Source organism: Triturus cristatus, chromosome 7 (assembly GCF_964204655.1).
Source record: "Triturus cristatus chromosome 7, aTriCri1.1, whole genome shotgun sequence".
NCBI classification, from domain to species: Eukaryota; Metazoa; Chordata; class Amphibia; order Caudata; family Salamandridae; genus Triturus; species Triturus cristatus.
Genome location: NC_140590.1, coordinates 1,873,292,076 through 1,873,305,240, shown reverse-complemented (window position 1 = coordinate 1,873,305,240; position 13,165 = coordinate 1,873,292,076). Strand labels below are relative to the sequence as shown.

General features: G+C 49.4%; 1 protein-coding gene and 2 pseudogenes across 1 annotated transcript in view; all 3 read left to right on the top strand.

Moving 5' to 3' along the window:
* Window positions 1-13,165, top strand: part of LOC146813561 (uncharacterized) — a 467,883-nt gene that overhangs the window by 209,089 nt on the left and 245,629 nt on the right. The gene's annotated exons all lie outside the window — the stretch shown is intronic.
* Window positions 10,013-11,814, top strand: LOC146813563 (18S ribosomal RNA; annotated as a pseudogene).
* Window positions 12,903-13,165, top strand: part of LOC146813562 (28S ribosomal RNA) — a 3,357-nt pseudogene continuing 3,094 nt past the window's right edge.

The window sequence follows — 13,165 nt, the reverse complement described above, 5'->3', positions numbered from 1 at the left end:
GTGATAATTCCGACCCGGATGGGATTCCTATAAGTACTGCTCCTGGAGAGGTAGACCAATTAGTCTTGTGTCCGGAGAGCTAAATATGCTTCCAAATATAAGGAAGTTTCTTTTAGAAGGGTTGCCCCATCCGGTAATATTTAGGTGGAACCCTTCAGATCCCCAGGCAGTGGCGTGTTCGCTGTGCAAATCAGCAGGACTTAATGTAACTTTGTGGATTTACTTTTGAACGTGTGCAGAGGATTTGATATACACCAAATTTAGGCAACTCCTGAAAACGTGTTGTTTACACAGGCTTATCAATAGTAGAGAATTACGACATCTCATTACCTAGTACCAAGAGACCTACTCAGTGATCGTGCACTCTATAAATAGCCAATAACATAACATAACATAACAAGTGGGGGCTAAGAAAAAAGGGGGGTCCCAAAACACGTTTTCTCCATGTTAATTTCCATGAGAAACTTTAGACAAGGCTACAGCCCGAACTGCTGAACGGAATTACACCAAATTTGGCAGAAAGGTAACTGTTGGTCCAGAAAGTGCCCTTTTTGTTAAATGTTGTGTAAATCCATTCAGTAGCTGCAGAAAAGTTAATGATTTTTAAGACATACAACTGGGGACACGTAGGATGCACATCTGCATTTGAGATCTTGTGCTGAGATCTGATTGGCTGCCAACAGTTCAAACTAGGAAGTGATGCCAGCCATCACATAAAAAACATTAACAAAAAAGAAAAAAGGCAGGATAGAAACCCCCTGACCCCCTCGGCCTCTTGGGGGGTCCCACAGGGATCCAAAACAGGGCAATAAGCTTTTTTGGAAAAATAGATTTTTTGGGGAATCACGCTGGATCCGCGACTCTCGCTGCAAATTTTAAAAAAACCGAAGCTCTGGTGTCACGTTTTGTTAATTATCGCCCTCCGGGTGGGCCAGATTCCGGGGTGGGGATTTATGTAAAAACAGGAGAGGGTACATGAGCCCTCCTCCTAGGGATAATTATGCCCCTGGTACCCCCTCCTCCCTGGGGCTTCTTTAAATATTGATGCTGTGGAGGCCTGTATGACCTCTCCCGCTGACATGTAGACCACCACCTCCGTGGGACTTATTTGTTTTTAAATGGGGGCCTCTTGGACCCCCCCAGCCCCAGGGACCACCACTCTATATTCTAAAACCATGTGGGGGGGCTTCATCGACTCCCCCCCACAGCCCCCAGGACCATCACCTCCCCGGGGCTTTAACCAAAAAGAAGGTGGGGTGCATGCGACCCCTCGCAGCCCCGGGACTACTACCTCCCCGGTGCTAAATCAAACAAATGGATGGGGGTAGCGCGACTCCCTACTGGAGCCCTAGATGGCCCTGGAGACCGTCAACCCCAGGGACGGCTCCTGCAATGAGAAAAACTGAGAACAATCCTAATTTTAAGACTTTTGGTATTCACAGAAGGCATTTAGGAGTCCTAAAGTTAGGAGTCCTAACTTCTGTGAATACTGAAATGAGTAAGTGCCCTCTGTGAATACCAAAATGGTAGTAAGTTTCGGATTTTGTCTTAAGTTAGTTCTGTGAATCGGGCCCACAGTCAGAACACCCAACTAGTTGGAAGATGAAGTTCCCTTGAATGCTGAGGTTCCTTGAGGGCCAAGGAGCCCTCCTATACCTCCAGTAAGTCCCATACAGCGGGATTGCTGAGAGGACTTCCAAGGCCACTCCCCCTTTCTCCACCACTCTGCAAATGCTCCTCCTGGTGCACTGCTGGTTGGGAAATGAAGTCCCCTTGGCTCTTGAGGATCCTTGAGGGCCCAACTACCTCTCCTGTTATCTCCAGTAAGTCCCACATTGTGGGGTTGCTGAGAGGTCTTCAGGGGCCACGCCCCCTTTCTCCACCACTCTGAAAACACGCCTCCTGGTGCACTGCTAGTTGGAGGATGAAGTACCCTTGGATGCTAAGGGTCTCTGGGGGACAGGAATCCCTTCTGTTACCTCTTATAAGTCCAAGACAGTGGGATTGCTTAGAGCTGGTCAGAGGTCCTGCCCCCTTTCTCTACCACTCTGCAAACATGACTACTAGTTACAAAAACATGGAGATTCACTGAGAAACCAATGGTTACAGGGACATTATAGTTAGGAATTAGCATTTAAAAAAACCTTAGAAATACACTGAAAAAAAACTACGATTACAAGGATGTTATAGTTAGGAAATGAAATTGAAAAACTTAGAAATTGACTGAAAATAACAAAGGTTAAAGGGACATTATAGTTAGGCTCAGGTTTCACTCATACAAAGCCAGTGAAATTCAGCAGCTATAGTTAGCTGAGCTAACTATAAATTAGCTGAGCTAACTATAACTCATGCCCCCACAATGAACTGCCTATGACCTCACATATTATATCACTCATGACATGGTCAGTTACATCACTCACAACATCACTGATGACATCTCAAATGATATCACTGATGACCTCACTGATGATATCATCCACAGAATCACTGATGCACCCACTCACACCTCATAGAACATTTCATACAGCCACTCCCACATAACCATTCACAGACCCATACCAGTACTTAAACACCCACTCACTGATTCATAGATCTACACACATCCACTCACTTACCCGTACAGCCACTCATACACCCACTCACTAATACAGTACTGACATAGCCATTCATACACCTATATAGCCAGTCATGCACTGAGTCAGTCACCCATAGCGCTGCTCACACACCTAGTCACTCAGCCATACAGTCAATCACACAGCCTCTTACTCACCCATACAAATAGGAACACACCCACTCAGTCATACATATACTAACATGCATTCACTCACCTATACTGTCACTGATGCAAGCACACACTCATCCATACCACCACTCTCACATTCACTCACTCAACCACACAATCACTCATATAACACATCACTCACCTATACTGCCTTCACATACCCAGTTACTCACCCATATACCACTGATACATCCAGGCACTCAAATACATAGCCATACATACTCAGTCAATCACCCACACAGCCCCCACATACACACTTACTAACTCATACGGCCACTGACTTGCTCACTCACTCATCCATACAAGCAATCACACCTCCCCTCACCCACTCACACAAATATTCAGACAACCATACAGGTACTCAGACAAACAATCACTCACCCATATAGCCAGTTATGTACCCACTCACACACCCATACAGCTACTTAGACAACCAGTCACTCACCAATGCATTCACTGAGCCCTACTGTTACCTCCAGTAATCCGACACAGCAGAATTACTGAAAGCTGGTTGGAGGCCCGCCCACTTTGTCCACCACTCTTCAAACGTGACTACTAGTTAAACAACCAGAGAAATTCACTTAAAACACCAAAATTTATAGGGAAGGAATAGTTAGGAAATATATTAAAAAAAGACCTTAAATATTCAGTTAGAAATCAAAGGTTAGAGGGGAGGTATAATTGGCAAATAGATTTTAAAAAACCTTCGAAATTCACAAAAAAACAAAGGCTACAGGGACGTTATAGTTAGGCTCAGATTTCACTTGTACAAAACCAGTGAAATTCTGCAGTTATAGTTACCTGAGCTAACTATAACTTACACCCCTGCAATGCATTACTTCTGACCTCACATTTTGCATCACTCATGACATGGTCAGTGACATCATTGATAACATCACTCATGACACCTCAAGTGACATCACTGATAACATCAGCCACAGAACCACTCACACACCTACTCATACATTGCGTCTTGAATCCAGAACACAAACTGCTCGCACTCCGAGACAACACTCGTCAAAATAAAGTCAATATTTTATGGGCACTGTGTTTCAACCCTTCGGTATTTCTCACAGCCTGAGCTGCTTGTGTACATTACTAACTTTAAATCCAAAACACTGCCCTCCTCTCCAAGCCGTATAGGTCCCTGGGAGCCCTCACCAGGGCCGAAAACTACACAAAGAGGAGGGGGATCACACAGCCCTATCCTTGAGCCCCCAAAGGCTCCGGAGACCACATCCTCCAGGAGCAATTTTATTAATTAAGGACTGGGCCACAGGACCCTCTCCCTGAGCCATTATAGTCCAGAGGAACACATCCCCGGGCATAAATATCCCAAAAAGAGGAGGGGTCACACAGTCCCCCTCTTTGAGCCTTCATACTCTCCAGGGACCCCATCCCCAGGGCTGATTACCGTTTTGAAAGGGAGGAGGACTGCATGACCTCCTCCATGAGCCTTTAATGGCCCTACCAACCCCATCTCCTGGGGGCTAGCTGACCTGTTGTGTCCCGGAGAGTCCACCCCCTGGACACATCAGTTTCCCTACACTCACCGATGGGGACAGGGAAACCTGTGTTTGCTCCCACAAGGCAGGAGCATTTTGAAAACTCCTGCCAAATGGGAGCATACACTGAGTCTGCTCCAAGAGGGCAGGAGCTTTTGAAAATGAACCCGCCCGCTGGGAGCAGACTAAGATATGTTTATCTGCCCGCACCGATGCATTAATAAGTGTCTCCAGCATCTTAGAAGCTGTCATAATACAGAGATAGGCCTGAAATTGGCGAGCTGGGAACTATCTGTTGTATTTTATTTTAGTAGTGGGACCAGTCTGACCTGTTTCCAGCATGCTGGCACAGTGGCGGAGTGGATAGAACTGTTAGATAATTGATTCAAAGTAGGATTTATCACCTCATAGATCGAGGTAAGGATGCGGAGGGGCAAGGATCGTCAGGCGGATCCGTCTGTATCCACCAGCTTTTCCCTGTATTTAGAATAATAGGGCTAACCTCCATGTTAGCTACAATTTTAAGAATCTTACCTTTAAAAAAACAAGACAGTCCCTTACATACAATGACAGATGCTGCTAAAGGTTGTGAAAGAGGCACTTGGTGGAGACATTGGCAAACTATATTAAAGATTTAAGGTGAGTTATTATTGGCAGCCGATATTTTATCAGCAAAGAAGACAGATTGAGATGTTATCGGTCAGTTCCCTCTCTTCCTCGGCATGAAGCTTGTTTGTGCTACAAACAATACATACTTAATGCGGACTCTTTGAATATAGCCTGTAGACTCTGACACTCTTTGCCATTGGCCAGTGTTTTAGTGACGCCATCATTCATTATCATTTATTCGGCTGTGATTGTGGGTCTGGCCCAGCCCTCTGTTTGGATCTGGGTGATGATGCTATCAACTCTCTTATTTTTGCTACGATTATAGAACAGATAGAAGGTCTGATCAGAAAACAAGTACCTTCAAACTGAACCTGGTTCTTGGCCTTTTTCTGCCACAGAGCAACCTCCAAAATCCTGTGTCTCTGGCTCTTTGTTTCTGTGCTTCCAAAACAACTCGTGCCCCCATTCCTGGGGCTGCTCTAGTGATCCAGTGCGTGGTTCTGCATCTCGGTCTGCACCTCCAGCTTGTCTGGAATCCCTAAGATACGAATGTTCCATCGCTGTGCCTGATCTTCTGGGCTCTCACAATGGTTGTGTCTTATTTTCGAAGTCTCACTTCTGTTGGATCCTGTTTCAGACTCAACCTTTGTGCCCAGTGCTTAATTTGTAAAATCACAAGTGCCAGGGCTCTCATCAATGGGCTACTGCAGCTTCAACCACCAAGTGTCCCTGCCGGTACAGAATCAGCCCCCTAAGTGTGTCTGCTCTATGTGACTCTTGGTATGTGTGTAGCCTGTTATGACTTTTGATGCTATTTGTGACTGTACTCAAACCCCTCCTGCCCGAAGCAGCTCTCCTGCTACTCAAGAACCCTCAAAGTTCTGCCCTCTTCCAGCACGGCCTGGGTTGTTACTCATCTCTGTTACCTGGACCAACGCAAAGCATGGGTCCACTTATCTTCTCACTTAACCATCAAAGGAAAAGCAGAAGGAAACCCCCATTTCACATCAGTTCTACCTTCCCCGCTCATGACATCTCATTCATGACATCACTGCCCGTGCAGGAGCCCTATCCTCTGGTCATATTCAAATCCTCCACCACAACCTGTGCCCAGCTTCAGTGACACTAACATCTATTCAAGGCATAAGCTGCTAGTGTAGAGAACTGGTTTTAGGAAGTGCTGATTTGGTTAAACTTTATGAGATCTCGCTACAAAAATCACCCTGAACATCTCCCTTGGACAAGGAGGCGGAGCACACTTTCATTACATTAGAGACAATCCGTCCTCTCTCCAGTACTGCGACCGCCAGACTGCTTCATATTTCTCACTCTCTTTTGACACAAAGAAATGGGGATGTCATTTAAGTACACTATGACATGAAAAATGGGGGTGTGGTTCAAACACACGATGACAAGAAAAGCCCACTGCCTCTCATGATCTGCCCTGGGTCCCACGGCTCTGGCGCATGCACCGAGGGGTACCCACTGTACAAAATGCATCCTCACATCCATTTTCAGATACAATAGTGCATTTTGCTCTAAGAAAATTGCGCCAAATGCCCACTCTCCCCCTTTGTGGAATTCCGTGGAATTAAACTCCCCCAATTCTGCTCACCCCTAATAAATGGTCTTCTCAATGATTAGATCACAAAATACTCTAGAATGCTGCTGCGCCTTTATGTACTGAACCCCTGACAGTGATAATGGTCGTCTGTCCACTGTGAATGCACACGTGGTGTGGCCATCAAGGTCACAGGACAGATCCTGGACCTTATGTTGTCATAGACAGACCTAGGCCTTGTCAGACATGCCTGACACCAGGCCAAAATAAAATTCAGACAACAAGATACAGAGAAAGTTGGGCACTGAGGTTGTGTGAGGCTCATGTCAGCCTCTTGTTGGCTTCATGTCTGGTGAACTGGAGCCGTGTGAGGCGAATGTCAGTCTTGTGTCAGCCTATTGCTGGCCTGATGTCAGCCGCCATGGAGCCCGTGTGAGGCTCATGTCAGACTCTTGTTTGCCTCATGTCAGTTGCACTGGAGCCCTTGTGAGGCTCATGTCAGACTCTTGTTTGCCTCATGTCAGTTGCACTGGAGCCCTTGTGAGGATCATGTCAGCCTTGTGTCAGCCTCTTGCTGGCCTCATGTCAGCCAGCCTGGAGCCCATGTGAGGCTCATGTCAGCCTCATGTCAGCCGGCCTGGATCCCGTGTGAGGCTCATGTCAGCCTCTGGACCTCATGTCAGCCACCCTGGAGCCCTTGTGAGGCTCATGTCAGCCTCTTGTTGGGTTCATGTCTGGTGAACTGGAGCCGTGTGAGGCTCATGTCAGCCTTGTGTCAGCCTATTGGTGGCCTGATGTCAGCCTGTGTGAAGCTCATGTTAGACTCTTGTTTGCCTCATGTCAGTTGCACTGGATCCCGTGTGAGGCTCATGTCAGCCTCATGTCAGCCGGCCTGGATCCCATGTGAGGCTCATGTCAGCCTCTGGACCTCATGTCAGCTGCCCTGGAGCCCTTGTGAGGCTCGTGTCAGCCTTGTGTCAGCCTCTTGCTGGCCTCATGCCAGTCCCCCGGAGCCCGTGGGAGGCTCATGTCAGTCTCATGTTGGCTACGTGCAGTTGTGAGAAGCGCTTCTCCGTAACTACAGCCACAGTCCGAGGTCTCCCCCTCGGTGAGATGTGCTGAAGCTGCTGGATGTTTCCAGTGTGATCACCATCAGGAGATCTGTGGTCTTGATTCCTTTTCTGCTGAGCGGTCGCATTTGCAGAAACAACATCCTGGCTCTTTATTTTTGAGAAAACTATATTTTTCATTCCATAAAGTGCGAACCCACCTTGCTAATTAGCACCTTGTATGCAGGCTTTTATATATGTAGGCATGCATGTAACTGTGTTTAGTGAGTCACACACACAAAAGGGGATGGCGGATGCTTGCGGTAAGTCTAACCTCTGACAATAATTACTGGTATGTCTCATTGGTGGTGTCCCATCACACAAATGATGGTGTTACATTAGTCGTGCCCATTGGTAGTCTCTCATTGGTAGCGTTGCATTAATATTATCCTAGTGTCCCACTGGTAGTGTCACACTAGTAGTGTCATAGGGTGGGCAAAACTTGCCAAATTTTACTCCACTGAATTCTGAGGCGTTACATGAAAACTCAGGGCCTCATTTATGAAATGTGTCGCATCACCGGGGGTAATCTTCGATGCAACACTTTTCATAGCGCCATCCTTCGACACCATGGATGCGCTGTGTTTACTGTACGGTGCTCCATGTTGCAAGGGTTTACAGATGCGTCAGCATTCCTGACGTATCTGTAGGTACAAAATTGACGCATAGCTGGAGTGTGTCATGTGAAATGGCCTGCGTCAGTCTTACTCCTGCTGTGAGGCAGGTGTAAGGATTTGACGCAGTGGCGTCCAAGAAGTGGTGTAGTGAAATCTGATAGATTTCACTGCACAACTTCTATGACCCTTCTTTACGTGGGACCACCCGCCCTGCATACATCATACCTGACGCAGGTATAATGTAGCGCAGGGGTTTACAAAGTGGCGCATCTGCTTAGATGCATCACTTTGTAAATATGTCGCAGTGTGACGCATATTTATGGCCGCCAGTGAGTCATAAAAAGTGAATTTCCACCTCAATAAAGCCAGTTCTCAACACAAAATCTCTAAATCATTTAGAATCAAATCTCTGCTCAAACTACAATCTCACAGACAAAACCTTCCCTCTCAAACAATCGCTCTGTGGGAACAAGCTCTAGACATGGATGTTCTCCAGACTCTGAACCCTCATTGACACAGGTTATGACTGAGTTCCTAGAAGCTAATATTTGTTTCCAAGAGCTCCATGGAGAGATCAAGAGTCAAACCAGCTCTTTTCACCCACATGAGAAACAAAAGTAAGAAAGAAACTCTTTACAGCAAAAGATGATCTGTACTGAATCAAAACGATGATGATGATGACACTGAAAAGGCACAAAACCGTGCTCTCACTGTCCTCTGTTCCATGATCTCACTGTCCTCTGCTCCATGCTCTCACTGTCCTCTGTTCTATGCTCTCACTGTCCTCTGTTTCATGTTCTCACTTTCCTCTGTTCTATGCTCTCACTGTCCTCTGTTCCATGCTCTCACTGTCCTCTGCTCCATGCTCTCACTGTCCTCTGTTCCATGTTCCCGCTGTCCTCTGTTCCATGTTCTCACTGTCCTTTCTTCCATGTCTCACTGTCCTCTGTTCCATGTTCTCACTGTCCTCTGTTTCATGTTCCCACTGTCCTCTGTTCCGTGTTCTCAAGGTCCTCTGTTCCATGTTCTCACTGTCCTCTGTTCTAAGTTCTCACTGTCCTCTGTTCCATGTTCTAAGTCTCCTCTGTGCCATGTTCTCAAGGTCCTTTCTTCCATGTTCTCACTGTCCTCTGTTCCATGTTCTCACTGTCCTCTGTTTCATGTTCTCACTGTCCTCTATTCCATGTTCTCATTGTCCTTTGTTCCATGTTTTCACTGTCCTTTGTTCCATGTTCTTACTGTCCTCTGTTCCATGTTCTTAATGTCCTCTGTTCCCTGTTCTGCTTGGCCAGCCTCGGCTGTTGTTTCAAGCAAAGAGCTTCAACCCCACATAGGCCGTCTGACTCCAGGGCTTACCGCCTGGCGGGAGGCCCTTCACCCTACTCAGCAGAGCGAAGGCTGAGCAGCCCCGGCAGCTTGTGCCCCCCAGTGGTCCGTCCCGAGCAGAAGAGGTTGGGTAGTGCCAGGCCCTTGGATGCTGCCACCCTGCAGGTCCCTTAGGCCAGCGTGCCACACTGTCACCCCTCTCCACCAAGCGCATTTCTGCAGAAACTCTGAACAACCGTTCTGAAGGGTGCCGCAGCCGCCAGGCTTCGGCACCACTGCGTCTCGCTCAGGCTGCAACTCGGCCCACCTCTCCCTTCCGGGGGACACAGCTGGGCCTGCCAGTGCCCGTGCGACCGCACCTCTCCGCCCCTCCAGCGAGCCCTCCCGCCCAGGTGGGCGGGCCCCTTCCCCTAGCAGGCTCCCGAGAGGGAGGGGTGTGCGAAGGTTGCCGGTCGGGGAGACGGGCAAACGGCTCCCGAACCCACCCCGTCAGCAGGTGCAACTACCTGGTTGATCCTGCCAGTAGCATATGCTTGTCTCTAATATTAAGCCATGCATGTGTAAGTACACATGGCCGGTACGGTGAAACTGCAAATGGCTCATTAAATCAATTATGGTTCCTTTGATCGCTCCATCTGTTACTTGGATAACTGGTAATTCTAGAGCTAATACACGCTGACGAGCACTGACCTCCCAGGATGCGTGCATTTATCAGATCAAGACCAATCCGGGCTCGCCCGGCCGCTTTGGTGAGTCTAGATAACCTCGGGCTGATCGCACGTCCCTGTGACAATACATTCGGATGTCTGCCCTATCAACTTTTGATGGTTCTTTATGTCCCTACCATGGTAACCACGGGTAACAGGGAATCAGGGTTCGATTCCGGAGAGGGAGCCTGAGACACGGCTACCACATCCAAGGAAGGCAGCAGGCATTCAAATTACCCTCTCCCGACTCGGGGAGGTAGTGACGAAAAATACCAACACTTTCGAGACTCTGTAATTGGAATGACTACACTTTAAATCCTTTAACGAGGATCCATTGGAGGGCAAGTCTGGTGCCAGAAGCCGCAGTAATTCCAGCTCCAATAGCGTATATTAAAATTGCTGCAGTTAAAAAGCTCTTAGTTGGATCTTGAGATCGAGCTGGCGGTCCGCAGCGATGCGAGCTACCGCCTGTCCTAGCCCCTGCCTCCTGGTGCCCCCTTGATGCTCTTGACTGAGTGTCCTGGGGTTCCACAGCGTTTGCTTTGAAAAAACTAGAGTGTTCAAAGCAGGCCGGTCGCCTGAATACTTCAGCTAGGAATACTGGAATAGGACTCTGGTTATGATTTGTTGGTTTTCGGAACTGGGGCCATGATTAAGAGGGACGGCCGGGGGCATTTGTATTGCGCCGCTAGAGGTGAAATTCTTGGACCGGCACAAGACGAACCAAAGCAAAAGCATTTTCCAAGAATGTTTTCATTACTCAAGAATGAAAGTCGGAGGTTCGAAGACGATCAGATACCGTTGTAGTTCCGACCATAATCGATACCGACTAGGGATCCGGCGGCGTTATTCTCATGACCCACTGAGCAGCTTCTGGGAAACCAAAGTCTTTGGGTTTCGGGGGGAGTATGGTAGAAAAGCCGAAACTTAAAGGAATTGACGGAAGGGCACCACCAGGAGTGGAGCCTGTGGCTTAATTTGCCTCAACACAGGAAACGTCACCCAGCCCGGACATGGAAAGGATTGACAGATTGATAGCTATTTATCGATTCTGTGGGTGGTGGTGCATGGCCGTTCTAGTTGGTGGAGTGATTTGTCTGGATAATTCCGATAACGAATGAGACTCCTCCCTGCTAACTAGTTATGCCATCCCCAGCGGTCAGCGGCCAACTACTTAGAGGGACAAGTGGCATTCAGCCACACAAGATCGAGCAATAACAGGTCTGTGATGCCCTTATATGTCTGGGGCTGCACGCGTGCTACACTGAACGGATCAGCGTGTGTCTACCCTTCGCCGACAGGTGCGGGTAACCCGCTATACCCCGTTCGTTATAGGGATTGGGATTGCAATTAATTCCCATGAACGAGAAATTCCCAGTAAGTGTGGGTCATCAGCTCGCGTTGATTAAGTCCCTGCCCTTTGTACACACCCCCCGTCACTACTACCGATTGGATGATTTAGTGAGGTTATCGGATTGGCCCCACCGGGGTTGGCAACCACCCTGGCGGGGCGCCGAGAAGTCGATCAAACATGAATATCTAACGAAAGTAAAAGTCGTAACAAGGTTTCTGTAGTTGAACCTGCGGCCCGAGCGACTGACAGTGTTAGCCCGAAGCCCTCGGCTGCCTCCTGCAAACACACCCTAGGCACAGGGCCCAGCACTCACGTGCTCCAGCCGGTGTAGTGGTCTGTGGCCACATGGGGCACTTGGTTGAGGACCAGTCCTTGGCGTGTCTCCCTCTGCTGGGTAAGGACCTGACTGACCGACGCATGAGGGACTGGGGAAGGGGGGCGGCCCCAGGCACCTGTCCCTCTCAATGGGAGGGGCACTGCAGAGTGTCCTCTCGAGACAGAACCCTCGCTCACCCAGCACGACCCCCGTGGTGGGGGGAAACTGAATGGCAGAGCCTCCCCAGGCTGGGACCACCCCCCTAAAAGGCCATGACGTCCAGGCCCTCAGGCGCCCAAGTCCCGGCCTGACCGGGCCTCGGCTGACCGAGGAGCGGCCTTTCTCAGGAGGCAGGGTGGCATGGAAGAGAAGGAGCCGAGGGCCTGCGAGGGGACCCCGGCTGCTCTTGGTGGGAGGCGTGCGGGATGGGGAGCCGCCTGGCTCTTCCCTTCTGGTGCCTCTGACCCATGTAAGGGTGCGGTGGGCTACTCACCAGCCTGCCGACATGGCTCGGGCCGCCCGGTGATGGACGGCTGACGTGCAGGTGAAGCGCCCTCCCTCGTTGCCAGGTACCCGGTTTAACCCGGTCCGGTGTGGCCAGACTGAGGGGTTTGAAGACTCATGCGGTCTCTCCTGGTTACTCCACATTGACCTGCAGAAGTGGGGCTGCCTGCTTCCGTCGCACCAGGAGCCCCCTTGCCCACGGGTTGGTGGGGGGGACTCCTTGGCCAAGCGCCTGGTAACTCTTTTTTTCTCCCAACAATGCAGTCTGACTGCCAGAGGGAAAGCCTTGAACGGGGTGCCCGGGCCATCTTATCGCACGCGCAGTGGCTGGAAGGCCGTTGCCTTCCTCCCACCTCTCCTGCACCCGCAGGTAGGTGAACATTTTTGAAAAGTTGCCTGTGACTCTTGGTGTTGGATCACTCAGCTCACGCATCAGTGAAGAAAGCAGCTAGCTACGAGAATTAGTATGAATTGCAGGACACATTGACCATCAACACTTCAAAAGCACTTTGCGGCCTCGAATCAGACGTGGTAACCCGCTGAATTTAAGCATATTACTAAGCGGAGGAAAAGTGAAGAGGGAGGAGTCCAGCGCCGAATCCCCGCCATGCGGTGGGCACGGGAAATGTGGTGTACAGAAGACCGACTCCCGGATTCACTCAGGGGACCCAAAGTCCTTCTGATCCAGGCTCACCCTGCGGACGGGGTTAGGACAGGAGTGGCCCCCGGCACACCAGGATTGGGTCTTCTCAGAGTTGGGTTGCTTGGGAATGCA